Raw genomic sequence first — 24,775 nt, forward strand, 5'->3', positions numbered from 1 at the left:
AAAAACCTGCTCCTGTACTCCCTTTCAAAACCAAAATTGTTTGAAAACCTTTCATTACATTAGGGACTAAAATAAGAATAATCAGGTGTAAAATGTCCCTGCGGTCAGGTGTGCAGATGTCTTTGTTGTGCTGAGCGTATCTTTTTAAAGAAGAGTATGAAAAGTGCAGGACAGAGCCATTTTGCATGTAAGGAAGTAGTACTGATTTAAAAGCCTGCACCATCACACATCCAACACTTCGAGAAGAATGCTCTCTTCTTTAAGAATTCTGTGTATGTGAGCACAGCAGGTAAAGCAAAGCAGTCTAACACTTGGACACTTCTGGAAAACTGTAAAAATTAGGTGGATCCTTAGGGTTCTGGTTACAATTGTACGATTAAGTATGAAAGTATTATTAATCTGCCAGTCACTAACAAATTTCTAAGAACTCTTCCTGTGCCCTTCTGATTCTTTTAGCACTGGCACAGGACCAGCAAAAGCGTTTGCTTCCCTCGGTGACTGACAGGGGATTACGGTCCGAGTATGCCCAGACTGCAGAGCAAAAGCCAGGAAAGCTTGCAGTAAGAGATCTTTAAAAGCCTCAGTCTTTCAGTACTAATGTAGGCTTCACAGATGAGATTTAAGCTACCTTCAGCAATGCCAGCATTACAGAAGCCAGCATATTATTTGCCAGGATACATCCTCCCCAGCCCTCAAAAAAAATGAGGCAGTCATGAGAATCCAAAACAAATCAAAACCTGGAAAGCAGCTAGGACTTTCATATGGTACACAGCAGGGAAACTAAAAAAAAAAAAAAAAACAAAAAAAAAAAAAAAACAAAAAAAAAAACAAAAAAAAACACAACTTATTTAAACTTCTTTCAAAGCAGAACCCCTTCTTAAATCCCACATGAAACTGAGACAAAAAAAAAAAAAACTGACTAGTAACAAGCATAGAAGGGTCATTTATCCTTTTAACTTCCTACCATATCTTTTTTTTTTCACGGCCACTTGGAAAATTCTCATGGCCGAGCCCTGAGACAAGCTAGCTGTATGGGAGCTGTCACACTGCTATTTCCAATATTAAGCACTTTACTTGAATTGGCAGAGCCACATCTTGAGCAGCAAGATGAATCTGAGGCTCTTCATCTTCCAGCTTTGCCTCTCTGCTGAAATTACGCGAGGCATGTTGACATCCTGTGTACCACCAGTGCTAGAAATTGGAGTTACCTAACAATTTGTGTGGGCTGACACTCACCTGGCCATAAGAGTTAACCAGCCTCGTAGTATTGTAGCAGAGGAAATCACACACAATCAAGTCACACTCACCAAACTAAATCTGAGTTTACCCTAGTGAAGGTTCACGGGAGGACAGTAGCCCCCCTGCCTTTTCTAAGGCAATAAAGCCTCAGCAAAGGACTTTGGGGTTTGACAGCACCCTGCGCATGGAAAGAGTGCAGCACTACCAGCTAAATTAACTCCTATTAATTAAATCCATTACAAATAGCAGGGATTACAACCCAGGTAATTCTGGGGAAAGATAGCCTGTTGTTGTTTGCTGGCCAGTTGCCTCAGCAGTTGAGAACATTGAGACCTACCAAAACAACTGTCACGCTGTGCCTTGCAGTGGCCAGAGGAAAGTGAAGTCACACCCACAGAGAAATGCATGCCACGTTCCAAGCCAACATATTGACCCTCAGTAGCCAATCTTCCATCCTGCTCTCTGCCAAGTGCTCAAGCCTGGATTAGTTTTAGCTAATGGCCCAGCTGCAGGGGTAGATGTGCCTGCCAGCAAGACCATACGCTCAGTCGGCAGTGCGATTCACAGGGAGGGGAAGAAGACTGCTGGAGTTAAAGGCATCTTTGTTCTGGTTACAGCAGTACAGCTGACAGGACTTCTACCCTGTCTATGAATTCCTGTGTGCAGGTCTTTAAGCCAGTCTTTTGGGTCAGCAGGGACTCAACCATACATAAGTAACAGATATAAACTTTAAAGAGTGCTTACCATGGGGGTAAAATAGAGTGAAATATGTTTTTATATGTATGGACAAAAATGAATCCTTTAAAAAAAAAAAAAGATTGACTTATATTAAAGCATTCACTTAAAAAAAAGATTTCACAAACATGGAAACACCTATTCCATACTACAAACACAAAGGCATTTAAATAAATTGACCGTGCTGAGCTTTCACCTCAAAGGCAAGTATACAACGAGCAGAAGAAGAAATAATTGGCCAATGTCGAGTCACACAGGTACATTTGAAGGTCCATCTCCATCCTCAAACTCCATTTCCAAACGCATCCGAGTGTTCTGATAAAAATCAGCCCTCAGTGTAAAAGAGGAAGTGAATGCATTTTTCCTTCATTTCAGCCTTATCTCCGAAGGTCATCTCTCCCCCCAACACATTTTGCTTGCAACAGAAAAGAGACAATATTTTCCATGATGTTGCCTCAGTAAATTGCATGAGTCAAATTAATTTGCGTGTCCATTTTGCACAAAAAGTTTTCTGAAGCCTAGAGCTCTGTACAAGAGAGTATGTATAAATTAACTGTCTTCGGAAGGATATTATGTGAATATTGAAACTGGGAACTTGGTATGCAAACTTTAGCATTAAAAAGCTGAACAGAATGCAGAGCATAAGCCCATAGATGGAAATACAATTTACTGCAAATACCTTTATATCTCATGCAGAAAAGTTGCATTTGCCACTTCTCCAACTTACACTCTGCTGAATATAATTAGAATTACAGGATATCCCTTGCTGGACTTCCAGTAGGAAAGGAGCTAGTGATATTTCTAACTTAAATTGATCAAACTTCAATTCTAACTTCTGATTCAAATTCTGCTTTCCACTTTTATAACCAGCCTCAGAGAAACAGAGTTTTCAACAAGTCTAGTTGAGTACCTAGTTCCAGTGACTTTCATCAAACGCCTTCTCCAGGACACAGCAATTCTTCCTGCTTTCAAGAGCTTTCTCCTGCCCAGCACAGTCACAAGGCTATAGGCACAAGGATACTAGCATCTGATACTACCTTTTTTTCAGAAATTACTCTTCTGAAACACCGAGCATCAGCCTCGCAAGCATCATAATCCAAATTTAGTAATTTCCAAACATTACCATTTCACAATTCTTCATGCAGCTCTTTCTGCAGAGAATGTACAGCAGGCTTAGTCCTTCTGTGGCTGCCCCCATCTTTGTCAGCTTAGCAGCTGAGATTCACTGGGGGAGTTTCCTAGTCCAGAATTTTAAAAGGAAGTTATCAACCCTGTCCAGAGTACACGATGATCTAAAGAGAGCATTAAACATGTTAAACAGTGGAGCAGAACTTATTCTCTAGAAAGGCTCGTGCTAGAAAACAAATTCATTGCCACTGGTGCACATATTATAAATGAAATTGTGAAGAGTTAACCAGCCCAATGACACCTTGATCCTAGTCCTGCCCAACAATGAGCAATGAACACAGACGTGGCTGAGATGTCTGCCTGGAAGCTATCCTCTAACCCAGATGACAGCAATAGAAAAAATATATTCAAGAGCTTGGCATCTGAGTCTTGCAGCTGTCAGAGCAGAGTGGCCACAGGTGTTACTTCCAACCACAAAATCCACTTGGGAGGGAGAAGGCAAATTAGACCACAAATGCTACCAGCAAACCAGGGAGAACAGGCAGACAAGACAAACAAACAAACAAAAAAAACACCTTACAAGTGCTACCATAGCAGCTTAGATGTCTTCTGCCTATATGTATATTGTGATGTAGACACGGCAAAAAAATTGGTAACCTTAAACTTGAGCATGTACCTTGAATGCAGGTGAGTTGGCACCTGCCAAAAACAAACAAAAAACAACAACACCTTAAAAATAAGGGGGGATTAATTTTTTTTAAATATATATATTTTTTTTCAGAACACTGAATGACTGCAAGAAAAAGAGTGGTTTGCTTTTTTTCCCCCCTCGGTGATTGCTCAGTGATCTGGAGATGTACCCCCTTTCCTATTCATTTTTCTTCTTGCTCTGTTTAGGCCTTCTCCTTTCATCCCCATGGTCAGCTGTCATTTCTCATTATATGAGCCATCCATGCAAGATGCTGCTTCTAAAAGTGTCACCCTTACTCATGTCCTTTCTACTGCCACGTAAATATGTGCATGAAACCTAGTAATGTTAGAGGTGAGTCTGTAAAAATCTAGGTATAGGCTTTAAAGCTCTGCTACCAAATTTAATAAAATGAGGGAATTCAAAAAAAAATATATTTAGGTCCAGTTTATAATTCTCTTTTTCTTTTTAAAAAAGTATGAGACTATGAAGAAGGAAAGCTGTAGAAGTAAGTCATCATAACAAATTTTGCGTTGGCTTATCTTTTAATAGCAGATTTAACAATTTAAGCCAGTGAGACACAGTGAAATTGGTCCAAATGCCAGCTCTTTATTTTATAAGCACTTGCAATCTTACGTTTAAGAGGTCATTTAACTCAAATTCCAGTGAATGGCTGCACAGGGACAATGATATCATACAGTCTACAAACACCCTGCATTTTCCTCTTGCTTTTAAAAAGAGACTGTACAAGGCAATATCCAGTAAGATTATTTTTACCTTGAATTTTGTCTAAAAAAATAAAAAGAAGAAAGAAAAGAACACTATTCAAGTTATAAAAGTAAACAATTTAACCATTTTTCTAATGAAATATGAATTTCTGAAATGCGCTTGCTCTCATTGTTACATGCAGCCTAATCCATCAGTAATTACCAGCAGCTGGAGCTGGCTTGCAGCGAAGTCATGGTTCTAGACACGCACAAGGGAAGATTCCCAATTGATCTTTCCACAGTTAACTCGCCTGAGCACAAAAATATTGCGTTAAGACAGGAAGGCACAGAGTGCAAGGGTCTGTGAAAATAAAAAAACCTGCTATCTATAAAGGCCAAGGAACTCATCTAAACTTCCTAAGGTTACAGAATGAGGGTAATGGATCACCAGCAGCATTCATAGCAGAAGAAAGGTCACTCCCAGTGAACCCCAGTAAAGTCATTCCCTCCTCTCTCTTTAATTCCCTCCAGAATACATTTGCGCATAAGGTGGAAAGCTTTAACAGCAGAATACTGGAGAAGTCATTGCAATGGCACAGTTCTGCAACACAGACGTGAATTGAAGGGTTTTACTGCTGCAACCACAGGAAGATGCAGGTCTCAGCTATCTTCCTATAAGCTGCTTACTCAATCCAGGAGTGAATTTCACCAGTACCTCATTTTTGTGCAGATTTTAACACCTTTCCCCACACCCCTCCACATCTTTTTTTTTTTTTTTTTAAACGTAGAAATCCACACAGATCAGTAAGAGAATTTTCCTTGCAAAAAATACCTTAATAGCAATAGAAAGCACTACTTCAATCATGTGAAGTTTAAATAAAAAATATCTGCTTTTCCAGCAACATAGTAGATAAAGATTTTTTTTAAATGTTATCAGATCCAAACGTTTTAACATCTAGATTCGTTTCCCTTTCCCTTTGTTCCCTTTATTTAGAAATAAATCTGTGATAATCAAATATATGCACAATGCTAATTGACTTGATTCCTTAATCCAAACAAATACTGAAAAATTAGCTAAATCCCTTCCTATCCAGCCTAAAAAAAATAAAAAATAAAAACAAAATAAAAGACACCTTTGCCCCAAACAAAACAGCTGGACCTAATTCTTCCATGTAGCCTTCTGAAAATACAAGAAAATAGTTGCTGTGTAACCACATCACAACAACTTTTAGATCACAGTCCTATAAATATGTGGAACAGGACATGGTTTAAGTGCCTTAGATTTTTAACTGTGGCGTGTTCGAACTATTAAGGCTAATGATATAGCTCTTAGAATTGTAAAAGTGGTATTCATGGAGAACTTTCTACAGCTAAATAAAAGAAAAGGCTAATTCCCCTAGTAGCCTATACAATTGGTCTCAATATCTATTTATTCCAAAGCCTTTGCATTTAGGAATTGCACTTTGCAACTTAAAGTCTTGGAGCACGAGATGATTTACTCAAACTGAACAGGTGATGCTGATGTTTAGCAGTTATTGTTTAGCCACTAGTTAAATTTCTTACCAGGGTGATGGTTACTTGATGTGGGGGTCCACACTAGGACCACACTGTCACACTTAGCGATAATGCAGAAGATCAGATAAACAAACACCATCCCAAGGACCATGGCTCCTTTTGGGTTTTGAGCGCCCCTACTCTGCTTATACATGTGAATTTCACTAGGCATCAAAAAGATGGATAGCAGCTAATGATTACAAATTTTTTTCAGTACACTGCTAGCACTTATGATTCTATATCTGTAGCAGAGCAAGTACCAGTGCTTCAGAAAATATAGAAGTTAGCGCGCACCAGTTTTACAAACTCTATTTTTAAATACCGATGGAATCTTAGCATGCAACTCATTTAGGTGATTTGTTATCTAATATCACCAGTTTGCAGCTAATAGTGCCTAAATACATTAATTGTAAATACATTTTATCTACATGCATGACACAGCCCAATTTAACTTCAGTAAAAAAAAAAATAAACTACTTTAATGGAACGGTTATTTATTATTAGATTTATTTTACATGGGTATGTGAAAGTATGATGAATTGTAATAGACTTGCAATGTTGAAAACCATTTACAGCTTTCAAACAGAAGGAAAAAAAACAGGTATTGTTGTTGTGTCCATTAATGCCCATCTTGAGATAAGAGACTGGCTTTCATAAAAGCCACAAAAAAGTCTATCACTGCTTTCCTGTCTTCGTTCTCTCCCCCTCCTCCACTCCAAGTTTAATTACAGACTGCAGCACAAGTTTTTCAGATCTGATGCCTGACAGTGAAATGGAGAGACTATTAAAGCATTGTATCCAATCATCATCCCAAGTCTCGATATAAGTTAGTTACAACCTACAACTTGCAAAGCCTCCTATTTCCAGTGACTATGAACAACGGACTAAATGGGGTACATTCTATGAACTTACATCACCAGCCTTTTCCAAAACTCTAATGTATTCTGCCTTGTCCAACATCTTTTCAGTGAGATGAATAGAGAGATCTGAACTACAGAGGCATCAGGCTCTGCAAAAGCCAGATGGGCAATTTAGAAAAATGGGGAATGCAGGAAAATGTCAAGGTAGGGCTGTTCTAGGAAGGACATGACTCATAAAACTCAGGATTTCCATACATTCTCTAGTGATATAAACAACCATCTGAAAATATAAATGGTAAATACAGAGGTCCCATCACAATGTACTAAGCTCCATCTTAGTGCAACAAGTATTTTTTCTGGAACAACGTATTTTTAAAAGTAATGTCAGGTGTTTTCCTTCCTGTCCCAATGCATGTTTTTGCATTACAATATGAGTTTCTCAGCCCCAATGTGATGGGACCCCAACCTGACAATTAGCTTTAAAAAAAGAAAGACTGAAGCAGCCTCTGAGAGTGCATAGACCAAAAGACGGAAGGAAATATGGTATTTATGTTCTGTTACCCTCATCTCTGCCTTGTCTTCATCATGATGGGAAGGACTATTACCTGTCACTATTGGAGATAACCTAGGGATCTGAAACATCCATGTAAGATCACATATAGTCATTATCGTGAGAGTTAGTAACAATTCCCAAGAATGCATGGTTAGCAAAACAAATACCAAACCACCATTATCTATATAATCCCCAGATAAATTAAAGTTTATTCAATTCATAATTTCTGTGACTTATTTTTAATTGTAATTTCAAGATTGTTATGCTCATGAACAATTACTAACCCAACGTGGCTTTCTTATTATGTTTAAAAATGTGTTGATCTTCTAGGAAATATACCTTCTGTTTCATAAAGCTAACTACTTCAGATATTTAGATACTTTAGATCTATTAATTACATTAATAGGTAACTAAGGCTTCAGTAAAACATTACTATGATAATTAAGGACTAGGTACTTCAAGATGCTAACCATTTCTCTAACCAGAAAAAATGGTACGATGTTGATGTAATTTATAGGATACTTCACTGCCGCAATGTGGCAACGCGTGACACTGCATATCTCAAAAACATTGTTAAAAATGTTAAAAACTTGTTAAAACTTGCTAAAAAAAATCACAGTCAGTCTAGACGATATCATTAAAAAAGCACCCTCGATTTGTTTTCATGATGGGACATTCATATCACAAAATATCGAGCAAAATTCACAACTGAAGTTCATACAGCTGTTTGTTTTTACACCTGCCTGCAACAAAAGATCTTCCTCAAACCTTAAAAAATCACATTAAGTAACAAATTATAATTTCCTTGATGACCTGTGCTCATTAAAATCTATGTTATTAGGTAGGATTGCTGTCTTGATGTCATTAATAAAGACTTGTTATTAAGCCACTTTACAGTGAAACTAACAGCAACTGAATAATTTTTCCATATTGTGGAAGTGGATTAAATACCAATTATGGACAGATACTGAATTTCCTGGAGTTGGATGGGAGATTTGTTGCTTGTGTTCAGGAGACCAGGACAACACCCTGCATGCTATTTGTGTTTTAAAGATCAAATTCCGTGTTCATTTAAAAGGCCATTTACTGCTGTGCTGAAGATTTTTAGGAATCTGAAAATGTGCCCAGTGATATGAAGCTGTACAGGAGCCTCTGTTCATGTGAAGCTTGGGTAACTGCTTTAGATTTTGTGTATGCTTTCTGTATTTGCTGAAGATAAATAACTCTCTAGTCAGACTTTGTCTTTATGAACCATGACTAAATGCTATGCTCAGTTTCAATTTACCAGATGAAGGCCCTAAAAATGCGTGGGGTTTTTTTTTTTTCAAATTAGTTTTTTTCTTTGTTAGCATTTCCATTTGTATTCCAGTGTAGGTGAAATTCAACAGCTAAAAGGCCTCTAAAGTACGCAGGCCCAGGTCATGAGGCAGATAGCATGGAAAGAAAGATAAGCTGTAGGCAAAGCACATCAGCTCCCAAACAGCATTTGGGAAAGCAGTCAGGTGCTCTCCATGTCCCCCCGGGATGCAGCAAAACTTCAGCATGACACAGTACAGTCAGACTGCAAAAGCTAGCCTGACTGTCAGAAATCAAGACCACTGTAATTCTAAAAACAAAGACCAAAGACCGCCATAAGGTTTGTTAGCTCACATATTAACTACCAGTTTCCAGCTAGCAAATCAAGAAATATTTCACAAGGTGAAATTCAAGCTCATCTGGCCTGGTTTAATTTGCTAAACTAATGATGCCCCTAGACTTTATTGCAAGACTAGCAATTAACTATTTTTTTCTTATGTAAATGAAAAAAATTAGCTTGGAACAAACCAAACCTGTGATGTTTTGTTTTTTCCCTCACACACAAGGAAAAACATATTTGACATGAAATGTTCCATTTGTTCTAACGTAAAACCTAAGGACAGCTTTGAACGTAACCATCCAGATGAAGGAAAGTGTGATACATAATATTACACAAGTATATTGTTTCTGATCATATCTCTCTAAATGGCTGGTAACCAAACTCCAAGCTCTTCAAAAGAATTACTAACTTTATGCATGTCCAAAATGTCAAAAATTGCTTTGCATGTGGTGGAAAGGGCAATGGAAAAGCACTTGTGTCTGAGGTGAGTCTCAATAACAGAGCTGCATAGAACAACTAGTGAAAAAAAAAGTCTCCGGGGGGAAAATCATGAGGGAAAGTTCTGTTATTTATTTATTTATTTGTTTATTTTGGCCAAATCCAGAAGCAGTACACCTGTACCTTTTCCTTAGGATCCCTCCTGAATCTCACACTGCATTTCCTCAGTCCTCTCCTTTGCCTTTCTTTCACTTCTTCAGATAAATGTTTATGATCTCATTGAAGTGCCCTCTTCCTATACTCTCCCACTCTCTATCTTTGCTCCCAAGTGTCTGTCCTCTATTACCTCTGGGCCCTTACTCAATTTCTCACCATCTATCATCTCTGCAGAAGTCTTCCCATCACCACATGAGCTTTCCAATATGTAGTTCTAGAAACTGTTTCTCCAGCATCTCCTTGGGAAAGCCTGCCTCCATCTTATACTATACACAGCAAAGCTGAAATTTTCGTATTACCTACAATTGGGGTTATTATAATACCGTCCCTCCTTATTACTTAAAACTTAATTTCTTTTCCCTGGGTTTGTTTTGGTGGAACTAAGATTTTCCTATAAACTAGAGATTGAAAATGCAAGAAACATCCTTGTACAAATCATCCAGGAGAGTGAGTTTGCTTGGCTCAGATTCCCACGCCCCTTTTGGGGATTCCCATGAGTTTCATCAGCATTCACTGCAGGCACAAAGGACGCAGTGTGCTGGGCTCTTTGTAGGACCAGAGCCAAACTCCAGTATAAATGACTACACAGTTCTGCAACACAGAAAATATATGTATGAAGATCTGAAACCCCCAGGACCTAGATAATTAATACATATAATTAATATTATGTTAACATAGGCATTTGCATGTTTTCTGAAGTATCATTTGTTTCTTTTTTATACTGATTTTCAAGGAGAGACTTAATATTTGATCGTTTACCCACAGAGGATTCTCTAACTATAGTATCTCCTATGTGCAAATTTGTTTACAATGAGGAACTCATTTGTTTTAGGGCAGAATTGTTGATAGCCTCCAAAAACAAATACAATATCTGACTTAATAAAGAGATTATATATCTAATGGATTTATGAGGCTATAAAAAATATTAAACCCATGAGAACTCAGCTTACAGTGGCTCATAAGTGTTATTTCCAACTGCTAAGTTAACATTTTATGGTATCATTATGCAACTTTTTCAGTCCCATTGGAGAATTTTTTCTATTCTCACTTCTCAAATGAATAGCCTGAAACAATGTACTCCCAAACTGTTCCAGCTGAAAATCTTAAAACACCCTGTTGAGAATCATAGTTAGGTTATTATCTCTGGAAAATACAAACATTTGCCTCCCAAAACATCCAGGGATGCCATATTACTAAACAGTTATTTCTTATTCATCTTTCAGCTATTTTATTAAACCTTTATAAAGTTATTTTCAAAACAGACAACTGAAAATGAAGCATTACCATGTGTCTTATTGTTAAGATAAAGTTCATGAAAAGCACAGGGATGATTAATTGGTCTTTACTTAGAATGTGATTGAAAGGTTTTCTGCATCTCTGTTGTGTCATGGGGAGTGAATGCAATGAGGATTTCCACGTGTAGCAGGTATCCTCTCACGGCAGTGCCACTGGTCACTTTACTGATTTGTTATCCTACTGCACTAGGAAATGCTCCATTTTGGAAAGATGCACACAAAAATAAAGAGGATATAACAAAAAAAACTACTAAAACCGGCTCAATTTGGAGACAGACCTTCAGCCAACAGGAGAGGGTTTTTTTTTTTTTTTCCTTTTTCTTTTTTTGACAGGATTTCTACCAGACTAGAAGCTAAGAGATTAATGCAAAGTTATGTTTTCTTAAAAATTGGGCCATTCTTTCAGCTGGACCCTTCAAAATTTGAGGGCTTGTGTGACTTATTGCCAGCCTCAATCTAGCTGCAGCACAGGTGAATCCACACTTGGGAATCTCAGTATTTCAAGCCCCATGGGGCTGAGAAATTATTACAAAAGAACTGAAAGTAAATTCAGCATCTTCTCACAGAATTATGTAATAACGTATCAACAACATTAAATAACAGAAATTTTAGGCACAAAAATCTTAGCTTCAGTGTCCGGCGATACAAAGAAATGTTGCTATTGAGGCATCTTTTTTGAGGAGTCAAGTTCCTAGTCAGAACAGAGTGACAATATTATCAGATTGCAGAATAATTTGGGTTGGAGGGGACCTCAGGGGAAATATGTTTTAATAACCTGCATCACTGAGGTCAGGTTGCTCAGGGCCTTGTCCAGTCAAATTACGAGCATCTGTAAGGACAGAGATGGCACAGAAAGCTCTAGGCAGTCTGCTCTGGTGTTTGACCACCCTCATGGTTTTCCTTTCGAAGTGGAATCTTCCATGTTTTATGTTGTGAGTCTGACTGTCTTCACATTGGCTTCAGCCATGGTATAATTCAACTCTTCTGCATTTTAAAGTGTCAGATTTTGAATACAGATGTGTCTTTGTAGCGTTGTACCGCTCATATCAAGACCCTGCTGCCATTGCCACTACAGCCTTTGGCTTTTGTTGGAGCACAAATATTTAGAGGAGCACAATGTAACAGGTCCTTAGTGAGAAAGTTCTTTTCTGTTTTGGCACTGTCTCACCTGGTAAAGGCATGCACTGTGCTTCCCTCCCTAGCAAATTTTCCATATTGTGTGACAGTGTTAGACATGCACAGAACACCACCTGTGAGTCCAAATCCAAAAGCTAATTTTATGCATTAACCTGTGGAGCAATAAAATATCTATTGTCTACCTGGCAAATTAAATTTTAGTGCTACTGATTCTATGGGGGTTGGACTTCTGATAAAGCCAAGGTCTCAGCCAGTGCCCTATCTGCTACCACTTACTCAGAAAGCTACCTGCAGCTCAATATCGTCTCCCCACAAGAAAATTCAGTTCTGGCTGGGACAAAGATTACCAACTTTTATGGGAACTAACAGAAAAATCTTACACAGAGCCACAGAGCTCCACAAATTTCTCATTAAAGGTAATTAAGACAGACACAAAGATTGAGACAGAAATAACTTGATAAAGCTTACTAGTCTGAAGTTTGGAATGAATCACACTAGATGATTTCAGCAATCCTTGTTTATAAACAGAAAATTAAGAAAAAAACGAAAAACAAATCAGTAAACAAATATGGGCAAGACCTAATGAGCTCCACCCCAGGGATGATAACTGTTGCAACAGTTTATTGTCAAATAGAAACCATGATGTTTCCCTTAAACACAATGCCCAGTCCTGCTGTGAGGGCAGTAAAGGGGATTTTGGTCATTGTTTTCAAAGATAACAACTTCTGTTCACTTCTACAATTTATTTGAGTAAAATTAACTGCAATCATTGGATTCTTATTGCAGCAACTAGTAAGGAGATGTACAAAACCAAATACATTCCAACATTGGCCACACCTCGAGTACTGTGTTCAGTTTTGGGCCCCTCACTACAAGAAGGACATGGAGGTGCTCGAGAGAGTCCAGAGAAGGGCAACGAAGCTGGTGAGGGGTCTGGAGAACAAGTCTCACGAGGAGCGGCTGAGGGAGCTGGGCTTGTTCAGCCTGGAGAAGAGGAGGCTCAGGGACGACCTTATCACACTCTACAGGTACCTTAAAGGAGGCTGTAGCAAGGTGGGGGTTGGTCTATTCTCCCACATGCCTGGTGAAAGGACGAGGGGGAATGGGCTAAAGTTGCACCGGGGGGGGGAGGTTAGGTTGGATATTAGGAAGAACTTCTTTACCGAAAGGGTTGTTAGGTATTGGAATGGGCTGCCCAGGGAAGTGGTTGAGTCACCATCCCTGGAGGTCTTTAAGAGACGTTTAGATGTAGAGCTTAGTGATATGGTTTATTGGAGGACTTGTTAGTGTTAGGTCAGAGGTTGGACTCGGTGATCTTGGAGGTCTCTTCCAACCTAGACGATACTGTGATTAGTTTGTTTTCCAAGAATATTATTCAGAAGTGTTTTTAAAAAACAAAAACATTTCCTGAAATTAAGTATAATTGTTTATAAGCTACAATCTTTATTTCTACTAAAATTGATCTAGCCCTTATTTTTTAGTAATGCCATGAAAAGCCTCCATTGCAGGTGACTGTTTCAGGAATATAGTAATTTCCTTCTCTGAATCTAATAAGGTTACATGCCACTGTTACTTCAGGATGACATATAATAGTCCTCTTTTTTATTTTTTCCAAATTATTTTGCAATCAAAAGTTTCCAAATAATTCCTCCCAGACATGGAAAAATTACAGCTAGGAAGCCAACTTTCTATGCTAGTTTTTTTCACCTATATCCATACTTCTGATTCAATCTTTTAAGATACCTAATTACATTCCGAAGTTAACTTTGCATTTTAACAGATTGTGTTTTGCATGCAAGCAATGCAGTTTATGACCTGTTTACATTTTAAATCTTTTGCCCCTCAATGTTTTAAAAGAAGCCATAAAATTTGTTTTCTGTTACAGTGCTGCAGGGGTCTTGACATTTGCTTTGTAATCTGTCTGTACACTAAAAAAAAAAAAAACTCACACATGCATCTTCTCAAAGCTTATTACATTACTTCAGCATTGAGCAAAGAGGGTATATTTTAAGTATAGCCACACATTCCACTGCCTTCAGTTTTGATTTACATTATTATTCTACACTTTAAAAGATTTTGAGCTTGTAAACAAGGTGCCAAACTCTAGGGCATTATGCTGGTGCAAACAGATGATCAACAAAAAGAATCAACTTTAAAATACTCTGATTTGATGTAGAAATGACAGACTGAGGTAAATTGAGGGGAAAAAAAAAAAAGTAGTTTGTATTAGGCTGCAAAGAAGCGATTACAACTCAATGGGGGAAAAAAGTACAATATGAGAAGCTTAAAAAAACCTGAAAATCACAGAGGTTGGTCTGCCAGAGGTCAAGTCAATAAGAAAGAGTCTAACTCCAGGCCCATACTCAATATGTCAACTTCTACAGAAAACTCAGAAACTGACTTTCTTCAGAAGAAGCATATGTCATTCTAAATTTAATTCATTCACTTCTGATCATAAAACTGAAAAGTACAAAAACACCTGCAAAATGTGCAAGGAAACAGAGGTTTGAGCACAAAGTCAATAAAAATGTTCAGGAAGGCACATCTCTGCAACCACCAGCAAGCTGCCCCACTAAAACCATACAGCTGACTACTGTCCCCCGCTGGTTTTACACACAACATGGGGCTTACCATAAGAAAACATTAGGACTGGGCATTAGTTTTATGTCTGTGATGCAGAAATAGCAGGGCTAATGCAAAGCAGTAGGATACAGAGAAATAGTTATGCCTGTATAGATCTGCTGGAAAGGAAGAAAGAACAATATTGCAGTCATTGATCCTCACTTGGCAGGACAGGGTCAGAGACTCAAATATTTTGTTTTATGAACTGATTACAGCACTCGTGCTTTTAATTTTTTGGCATTAAAATTTCATAAGAGCTTTAATGTTGACTTACTGCACATTTACAATAGCCACACTGATACCATCAACCACGATGACTCTAAAAGCTTTTTAACAAACTATATGGACTATAAACTAGCCTTGACAAAGTAGCCTTCAGAGACTTTCAAATGCAGTAATGTATGCTTTATTAGGGCTTCTTGCTAATTCTTCATGTCAGTCTGAAATTTAGGTTTTCTTTTTGTTAAACTTCAAAGTTTCTAAAAAGCTGTGTAAATCAGGTGAGGTGAGGACTTTTGGGATTGGTTTACAAACTTCTCATAGGTGCTGTAGCTCATATTACTTCAGTTTTCATTGAATTTCCATCAGTATCTTTCAAGATGTACAACAATAAGCTAGAACACAAAATGCTCCGTCCACCCTCCTATGTACTACGGAATACACTATGTGTATTCTGTATTCAATTAAGTACTGTATTCAGTTGTTTCCCCCCCCCCCAAATTTTGCCTCTATCCACGTGCTACTGATTCATGAGCAGCTTCTGATTTTCTTGGAAGAATTATTTTTATCTCATCTTCCTTTACAGCTAATAACTTAACTGCAGGAAATTTGTAGTTTACCTACTCAAAATTCATACTAAGAAAGTTAATTCCATTTGGAGATTCAGTTCACGTGATATTATTTCTCCTCCCAAACTGGATTAATGTAATTATTTTATTCAGTATGCAAATACCCACATTTAACACAGACGATTTTGACTTTTTAAATTTCCTCCAGTTTCTTCAACTTTTCTACTTGCTTTCCACTAACATGGTTTTATGTAGAGGAAAAAGTCTTTTTTCATTATTTTATCATTTAAGTAATATTTGCTAATTAAAACTAACCGTAATAATCACAATCATAATTTCTGTAATTTGCATCTTGACAAAAAGATTTCTTAAAAATACATCACAAACCAGGAACAATATGTTTCAGATTTTATGATTAATATATATGGATAGCGTAAGGCAATCCTCAAGGAAACTGAAAGGGAAAGATGAAAAAGATAAATGTATTTTAAAGCACCCTTTATATATAGTACCCAATCAACTAATAAGAAGGCTGTCACATTAATCAGAACAGCTTGAAGCTGCCCCATGTAATCTGAATCTAATAAAAACGGACAATCCCACCACTTAATTCAGGGTGTACAGGCTTCATCAGAACTCAAACCATGATCCTTGATTTCTCCAATCCACTTCAGTCAGTCTACATCACCTTCATCAGTCTGAAGAAGGTTATGACTACACCATCCCTGCCCATGGCAAATTACTGCCAGAGAAATGGTTTCACCCAGGGCACTTCATACCACATCAGGTAGTGCAAAATGCTGCCTCAGTAAAACCTTTGTTGGGAAGATAATTAATGGGCCAGAAACAAGGAGAACCCTCTTTGTGTATGCTGCTGCACTGCATATGACCACAGATCACAATTTTTTCATGTAGATATGTCACAGGTTTGAGCAGTATGAAAAATAAGTCAGCATACTTTAGCTTTCAGAAGAAAAAAAAAATTTAAATTAAATGATAGTTTACTATCGAGTTGACAGAGGATACTTCTCCCTCTAATCATAACCACTCTGTTTGTATATAAACTTTTTCTCTCCCTTCTCCCCCCCCCCCCCTTTTTTTTTTTATTTCTTGTTAATTATCCCACAGGATAAGGAATGTACGAGCAACATTACAAGTAGGATATTTGTTCGTAAATGGGATTGGAAAAGGCAACTGAAAGACAAGTGGAAAGGTGAAGAGTTGAAATATCTGCTGGAGTCTTGTTTGTTTAGATTAGCAACTGATTACCACTTGCCCACATCAACTGCAATCAACAGTACTTATATTTACCCTTGGCATTTCCTTCTGAGCTATCAATCAAACATTTCTTTCCGGTTTTCATGTTAATGTCCTCTTCTAATCTCCAATATATGTGCACTTAGTCCCTAATTTGACAACACAAGTATTATTAAAAGTAAGAAACACTCAAATAATTTAGTGAATATGGGTGAATTTTTGTTCCTGATTCAAAGCTTGTGCTCTCCTTTGGAGTTTAGCTGAATCGAAGCTTCATTAAGGTCAAAATTGCTCCAAATACTTGAAAATTTACTTTTCTAATAAAAACTAATGGAGAGTATTTAAAGACTATTATTCTGTGTGTAGCAATAAATTATCAAACCCCAGTTTGTTTCCTGAAAATAATGTTTTAACTGAAAATACACTTACAGAGCTCGAGCTGTAGATCCATCAGCTCTTCCTGACAACTTAAAGATGTTTCATCTTTATGAGCATCCTCTAAATGTGAAAAAAGTGTGCAGATTATTAGTTTATATTCACTACAAAGATTTAAAATATACACTCATGCGTGATTCATTTCTTGGGATTTTTTTTTCTTTTTTCTTTTTTTTAATAAATTCCACTAACCTATTTCAGCAACTATTTAGTGCTGCTGTCCAAATATGAGCGTAGCAGAACCTACCATTCTCAAAGACTGCAAGCAATGCTAGCGTGTTTCCCAAGTACAGCAAGTACAAGACATTTCACAGGAGAGCTGCAGTGTTTGCAGCTGCACATTTACATTGCATCTCTGGGTACACAGACATAACCTCTAGTTTGACCAGTTCTTCCAAATGAATTGCAACATGCAAAGAAATTTTCAGTGAGTTCCTAGTATTGTCAGAATTGCCTCCTCATTGTATGATAGTCGGCTCCCGAAAATGTACTGAATTACTATTTTAAATACAAATATACCAAACTTTCAGACAGATAGAACCTTATGAATGACTTTTCAAAACCTAAAAGGCAGGCAAAGACTTTGCATTTAAATTGATTTTTTTTTTTTTTTAAGGGTTTCCTGAAAAGCCCTATTTTCACAACCACACTTAGTGATATCTAGCAGGATACCATAAAATACGGGTAGCCTGGAATAGAACGGCATTCATTTACATACAGATGAGCTCATTACTATTGATTTTTTTTTATCAGCCTTGATTCAAAATTTGAAAGATGTTTTATGAAACTACATAAAATATTAAGCTATGGCCATTCTGTTATCAGTGTTTATCATTACTAACTATTTGTACAAGTTTTTACCTGCGTTTTAGTAACCATCATTTCATATGTTGATTTGAATCAAAATCATCCACCCGCCAAATCTTAATCTCTGTTAGGAAGTATTTACAAGTATAAAGTGCATTGCATTGCCTTGTCATGAGAAGTTTATGCTATAATATGACAAGCTACCAAAATATAAGCTCATATTTTAATGGAACCAATATGCTACACTTTCTGTCAGGGAGATGTGTCTTCTACCTATCACTTGAACCCACATCAAATTTATGGGCAATCTGCAGAAACTTCCTTGAATAAATGTTGACTTCAAAAGGATTGACACACATCTTTTCAGAAGCCAGTTCTTAATGAATTTTTTTTTTTTTTTTTTTTTTTTTTTTTTTACACAAACATGCACTGGCTCAGGAGATGAACCATTAAGAAATATCAACCAGAAGGATGCTGCACACCTTCAGTGGTGTTGTCAACTCTTTCCTCTGCAGAAGACCACCATAATTAAATGACTGTTGATAATTTAATATGAAAACCTTAAAAGTTATCCAGAAAAAAAGTGTGTGTGTGTGGGGGGGGATTCTATCCTAATGCAGCAGTACAGACTCTGGAATGTGTGCAATAAACTCGACCACAATGCCAAAAATTATCCCTAAAGAAGTGATGTCCTCCTAAGCTGACGTGGTGTAACTGAACGAGGAGTCCCATGCCTCAAACAGCAAAAATATGATGCTATGAATGTAATGAGAGGTAAAGGTATTCACACTGTCCAATTAGTGCCCTTAGTCAGAAGCCCCCAGTGATGACCCGTAGCCCCTCATGTCACAGAAAGCCCAGCTCCTCCTCTTGCCTCACTTAGGTCTGTCCCTCACCTCACACCCTGCACGCTGCCACTTCGATGTATTTTCACCCTGACAAAAGACAGAGTAAAGCCTTTCACTGCTGTGAGATCCAACTGGCTTAAGCAGCGATTAAGCACACAAAATCAAAAGATGAACAACGCAAAACAAAACAAAAAAGCTTGGATTTGGCCACATACTGACTTAAAATAGCCCAGCTTGAGGGCCTAACCACAAAATTTCAGCAGGATTTCAAAAGGTGGTTTAGACACCGACACTGTTTTTTCATGCCAGCTTTTGATTTTTCTAAAGGCGTGGCAGTGTACAATCCTATTCAGATAGCTCTTGGATTACAACCCTTCCCATCACTGAGCATGAATTAATAATTTCTGAAGTGGCAGATTTTAGTTTAAACGTTGCAGTGCATTATTGTTAACATTACAGCCTCTGAAACTGCAGATTGTGTACTATTGTTCAAGAGTTTCCTTCCTGCAGAGTTTTTGGAGGAAACGAGCGTTCATGAACAAAGCTTTGCTAATTAGCTCGGAGCCTGCCTGTCTGAAGGGGCCATCAGTAATGAAAAATGAGACGCAATCAGCGAGAGACTTTAGAACACAAGAAATTGGCAAGAAGATCACAGCAAACCAAAACATAATTGTATTCTAAATACTGCATCAGCTTCAAAATTAAAAATATATAAATATGGGAAAATTCTTTAACACAGATGATAAGCATAATTGGAAGGTATAGAGAGTTGATTAACACATTCAGACAAACCCGTTGTATTTGGAATACATTATTCTTCTCATGTGCTGGTGGGTAAGTATCTAGCTTTCATTTCAACACTTTTATATGAATTAGCCACGCTAGAAAACCATTGAGGGTATCAGCAAAAACTCACTTGAAATTCCATCTTTTGCACTTGAAATTTAGCTTATACAGACTTGACTGTTTGTCATTGAGAAGATCTCATATGCATCAAAACAGAACATTACACCAACAAGAGAGGTTTCTGCAGTGCTTAGCAGAACATTCCAGAGCAAAAGCAGAGATCTACCCCTGCGGAATGAAAGATGTCTTCCAGATATTACATTAAAATATTGATGCATCTTCACAATAATATAGCTTGAAACTGATAAACCACAAAAGGTATATCAAAAGTCCAGCTTTATAATCTGATTAATAACGACTATGTAATAGAAACACCCACTCCAAGATTAATCAACAAAATGATTGCAAACTTTGAGCACTGAGGACACAAAGCATTTAACAGTGATGCAGTTTATCATAAGGCCCTAATACACACGCAATCATTCAATTATGTCCCAAATTGTTTCCGAGAAACTGTTTATATTTACATGAAATGGTAGGGTTATCTAGACACCTAGACAGATTTTTCTAGGTTGTCTTTTTTTTTTTCCCCCCCTATGCTAAATTTCTCAGTAGAATTACAGAAAAAAAATCTCCAATAGAAGGAACTTGTTTTTTTATGCTCAGACTATTCCCATAAGAGAGATGTGTTATCAGAATCTCTGCACTGGAAATTAAAATAATTCCATTACATTTAACTTTCCAAAAACATTTTCTTTGAGCCAGGACTGTTGCCCTTTATGAATAAGCCAGCTAGAACTTGGACTAGGCTTTAAGAGAAGACACTTTCTTTTTCACTGTACCTTATATTTCAGTGATGTCTATACTCAATCCATGTTAATAGATGTGTCAAGGCAGACATCCAAAATAACAAAAGAAACTATTGCTGTAAATTTTCAAGTTCCAAGGAGAGAAAAAATAGTTGCTAACAAAAAGTCACATTTGGATTCTTCAGAGAAAAGCCACAGGCATGTATCAACATTTCAAATATTTAATCGAAGCTTTACTTAGTCTTTGTAAACCTGTCAAAGTTTGACTGTGACTAATTGTCTGGGAGATCACTGATAATTTCATAGAAGTCATCAAGGTCTATTGCATAAACTTCTACATGGAGTTGGAAAATCTATATTAGCATGAAAGAACATAAAATCTTCGATTTATAAATGGTTTGGGAATAGACAGAAGACAGAACTATTTAATAAAATACATACACCTATATAACACAGAAAATAGCTAATAACGTACAGAAAATACTTCTATGAGAATTGAAGGATTTTTGTTTGTTTTTCCTGAAAGTATATGGAAGTAAGGAAATTGAGAGCAAACTGTGTACTATAAAGTTTATGCACCACATGTATTTTCTATTTACAACTTTCTGGCTTCTGTCATCTTTTATTTCAGAGTCATTGTGTCAGTTCTTTCTCTTCTGAAGGGCACAAATATTGGCTTGCCCTTCCTATACTGCTAGCACAAAACAACAGCCCCTAGGCACCAGGAACTATTTTCAGAAATATCACAAAGCAGTATTTATGTACATGTACACACACAGATGCATCATGTATAAGCACCTCACACAACAGGTCATTAAATTGGATGGAAGTGACAGAAAAAAAAAGAGAAATGAAGTAGAATCAGTAATCCGTTATTTGCTTCATGCAGTGGTAACGTACTACAGAGCATTTCTGTAACCATGAAAAAAAATCATAAAAACTGGACTGTCTAAACCTTCATGAGTCCAATGGGTTATTCATTTGACCACTGTCGCTAATTGTTCAGACAAAATGTCTAGTAAGATACAGTGCACATACATGTGCTTATTTTTTCAAACAGGTATTCCCAAGCAACTTGCAGGGAATGCATTTTACTGTATATACAGTTTGTAGGGCAACAGCAACAATTTTCAGCTGAGCCAAACTTCTGGACACTAAGAGTCCATATTAACTAACAGAAAGCTCCATGCAAAACGTAGCAGTCATTTTATCATGAGAAGATCCTAGTAATAAAAATAATTAAAATACAAGACAACATAAATGCATGTCTTCCAGGGCACTCTGCTGTATACTTCTGCTGTTCTTTGTATAGCCAGACTATTTTATAGTCCTCCACATCAGAGACAACACACCAGACTGAACAGATCACTGCTCTATATGGAAACTCAAAAATTTCTGCAGAGGAATTTTCCTCCACTGGTAAAGTAGAAGCACTTGGGTTTATCCCACAGGACCCAAAGTAACCCTGGATACTTTATCAAAACATTATGATATAAAAAAACTTCTAGCTTTCATGAAGAATGATACTGCTCATACTAATACCAGTAGGACACTTTTTTTTTCTTTTTTCCAAATGGGGAAAAAAAGATTTATTTTGATTTATCATTGAAAGAACTTGTACAATTGGAAGAGATACATATGGGAAATAACAATGGAAATCATTTGATGATAGTAACATATTTACTAATTGCTTCAATCCACAGGAAGCAAAAAAATATCCAGAAGTTCCTGGCTTTAATCCCCTTCTCACATCAACTTTTTGTTAATTAGCTATCAAGTAAACCTTTGTACATTATGCTTGTACAGTCCTCTGATATTCTGGTTGTAATACATAAACAGTTCCTTTTGCTTCCTTACGCCCTTTGGACAGAGTCTTCCCTGAGTAAGTATGTGGAATAAATTGAGTGTTTTTTGTGTATTTGTGTACTCAGTCATACTAGGTGGAAAGACCAATTTTTTCTATCTATACTCAACAAGATTACCTTTCCTGCGAGGAACTGTTCAATATGAAAGTAAGGAGAGCAAAAGATAGTTCGCTGTAACGTTATTTTGGTTTAGGTTCCTCATGAGGGTTGATCACATAATTCTGCTCTGCCTTTTCATTGGAAATCTGCCTCGAGTCTTGAGGGAAGCATGCAACTAATCAAGTATGTGCATAAAACTACTGTTTCCAGTAACACACTGCTGAAATTTAAATCAAAATTCATGCTTAATTTCTACAAAAGGGCAAAGTTTTCTGATAAAGATACAAGAAGTTTACAGCATTCTTACTCATTTTCTGAGCATTTGTACATACATTTCTAATGTTCACTTTTAGGTTAAGATAGGTTGGTTTGTTTAATCCATGATAAACCTAAAGTATAATTCCACAGAACATATTTTGAATAATACAGTGCAAGGTCATCAAGAAGGCTAAATCTTCAAAATGAAAGTTGTTAGCAGGGAATATGCTCTTTCTTCCCCTCCAAACAGAGATTTATCATCTTGAACTAGTGCAGGTCCTTGAACCCTGAAGACAGGGAATAATCCTGTTCATATTTTTGTGCTCTTAGGGTTTTTCCTTTGTGGGTGTGTAAAGTTAATCATTTTGTACTATCCTTTTTGGCTAGCATTACATTTCTGTTTCAATCTTCAGGTATTCCCTCCAAAATGTTGCTGGAAATAAAAGGAGTTATTAAACATAGGACATAGTGACACTTTATGTCATGCTGACCTGATTTCCTGACCCTTCTTCATGTGTTATGACATTAGTTTATCTTTCTAGTATCCACCTGCATTATTTGCAACTGCCTGATTATCTAATACAGTAACACAGTACTTCCATGCACAAGTCTTACTTAGATTTAAATGCACTGTAAAACAAGTATGAAGAGGAGAGATCATACTTCATGCAAAACTTCGATATCACTATAAAGAAGAAAAATAGCCTAAAAATCATTAAAAATGAATGAATTAAAAGATTATAAATTTCTTTCATGAACTAGTGAGAAACATTCTTTTAAGTATTTTATTACAATAAATTACTTCATATTTTAAACAAAGTGCATTTTTCAAGACTGATTAACTATTATACATGTTTAAAATGTTAGCTAGAGTTTAACATATTTAAAAAATAAACTATAGATGTCTGCTATTGCTCAGTGTTTGAAATCTTGAATTTGGATTTAAAAAAAAAAGTCTTAATTTTTGTTTGAACTTGCCAATATTTGCCAAAATGTTTACAGTTCTTTCAACACAGAGAAGAGATTTAGAGCAGGTATGAGCAGTACCTGATTTTCCAGCCGTAATCTGTTTCATATTCTTTTTTTCAACATTCTAACTACGTGCTATGGATTTGATTTTTGAACGTACAAGTAACTAATGAGGGAAAAGGTCACATCAGATAAGGATTGGAAACACACCAGACTTTTAATCTGAGAAGTGACAAAGCAGAAAACATATACCTCCTTCCCCGTAATGCAAATCTTGATTTTTTCTTAAGTGCACTCAGGAGTATCATGAAATAGGAGACAGCTGTACAATCAAGCAAGTTTTCTTACTTTCTCTCTGATGCTTTTTTTCCCTGCACTTACATCCCTTACATACCTACAGCCCACTACTCCTTGCTGATTTAATCAAGTTGCACTAGGAGAAAAAACATTCACAGAACACAAACTGATTGCAGTTGTATGAAATAAGATTGTTACTTTCAGGTTTCTCTCAATTTTCAATATTAGGTTCCTTTGTGTTTAAGTTTCTTGCCTTTTTTTTTTTCGTCATTTCATACATTTAATAAAAAAGATTTCTTTCTCTGCTGAAGCAAATTCTATCCCAGAGAAAGTAAAATTACACATAAAATTAGAGTCACTAATACATTCATACATAAGAGCCCTAACATTTCCTCTAAGGACTTTCAATTTCATTTTTTAGGAAATCACAACAGGCGTTCAACGTTGTAAGACAACGTCCCATGGAGAATCCTTCACCTTTCTTGTTCTCTTCAGATTATAGTTACTGTCATACAAGAAGTCTGATTTGACAACTACTGTTTGATTTTGAATGGGAGGAACATGTTTATGTACACCCAATATTTTCAAGTTTCCGCTATGTTAATCATGTATAGCAAAAATACTCCACCAGAATCATGGAAGTAGAAAGGCTTTATTCTGTAGCTTTTATTTTTTGGAATTGCAAGAAC

The sequence above is a fragment of the Anser anser genome (assembly GCF_964211835.1).
Source record: "Anser anser genome assembly, chromosome: 13".
NCBI classification, from domain to species: domain Eukaryota; kingdom Metazoa; phylum Chordata; class Aves; order Anseriformes; family Anatidae; genus Anser; species Anser anser.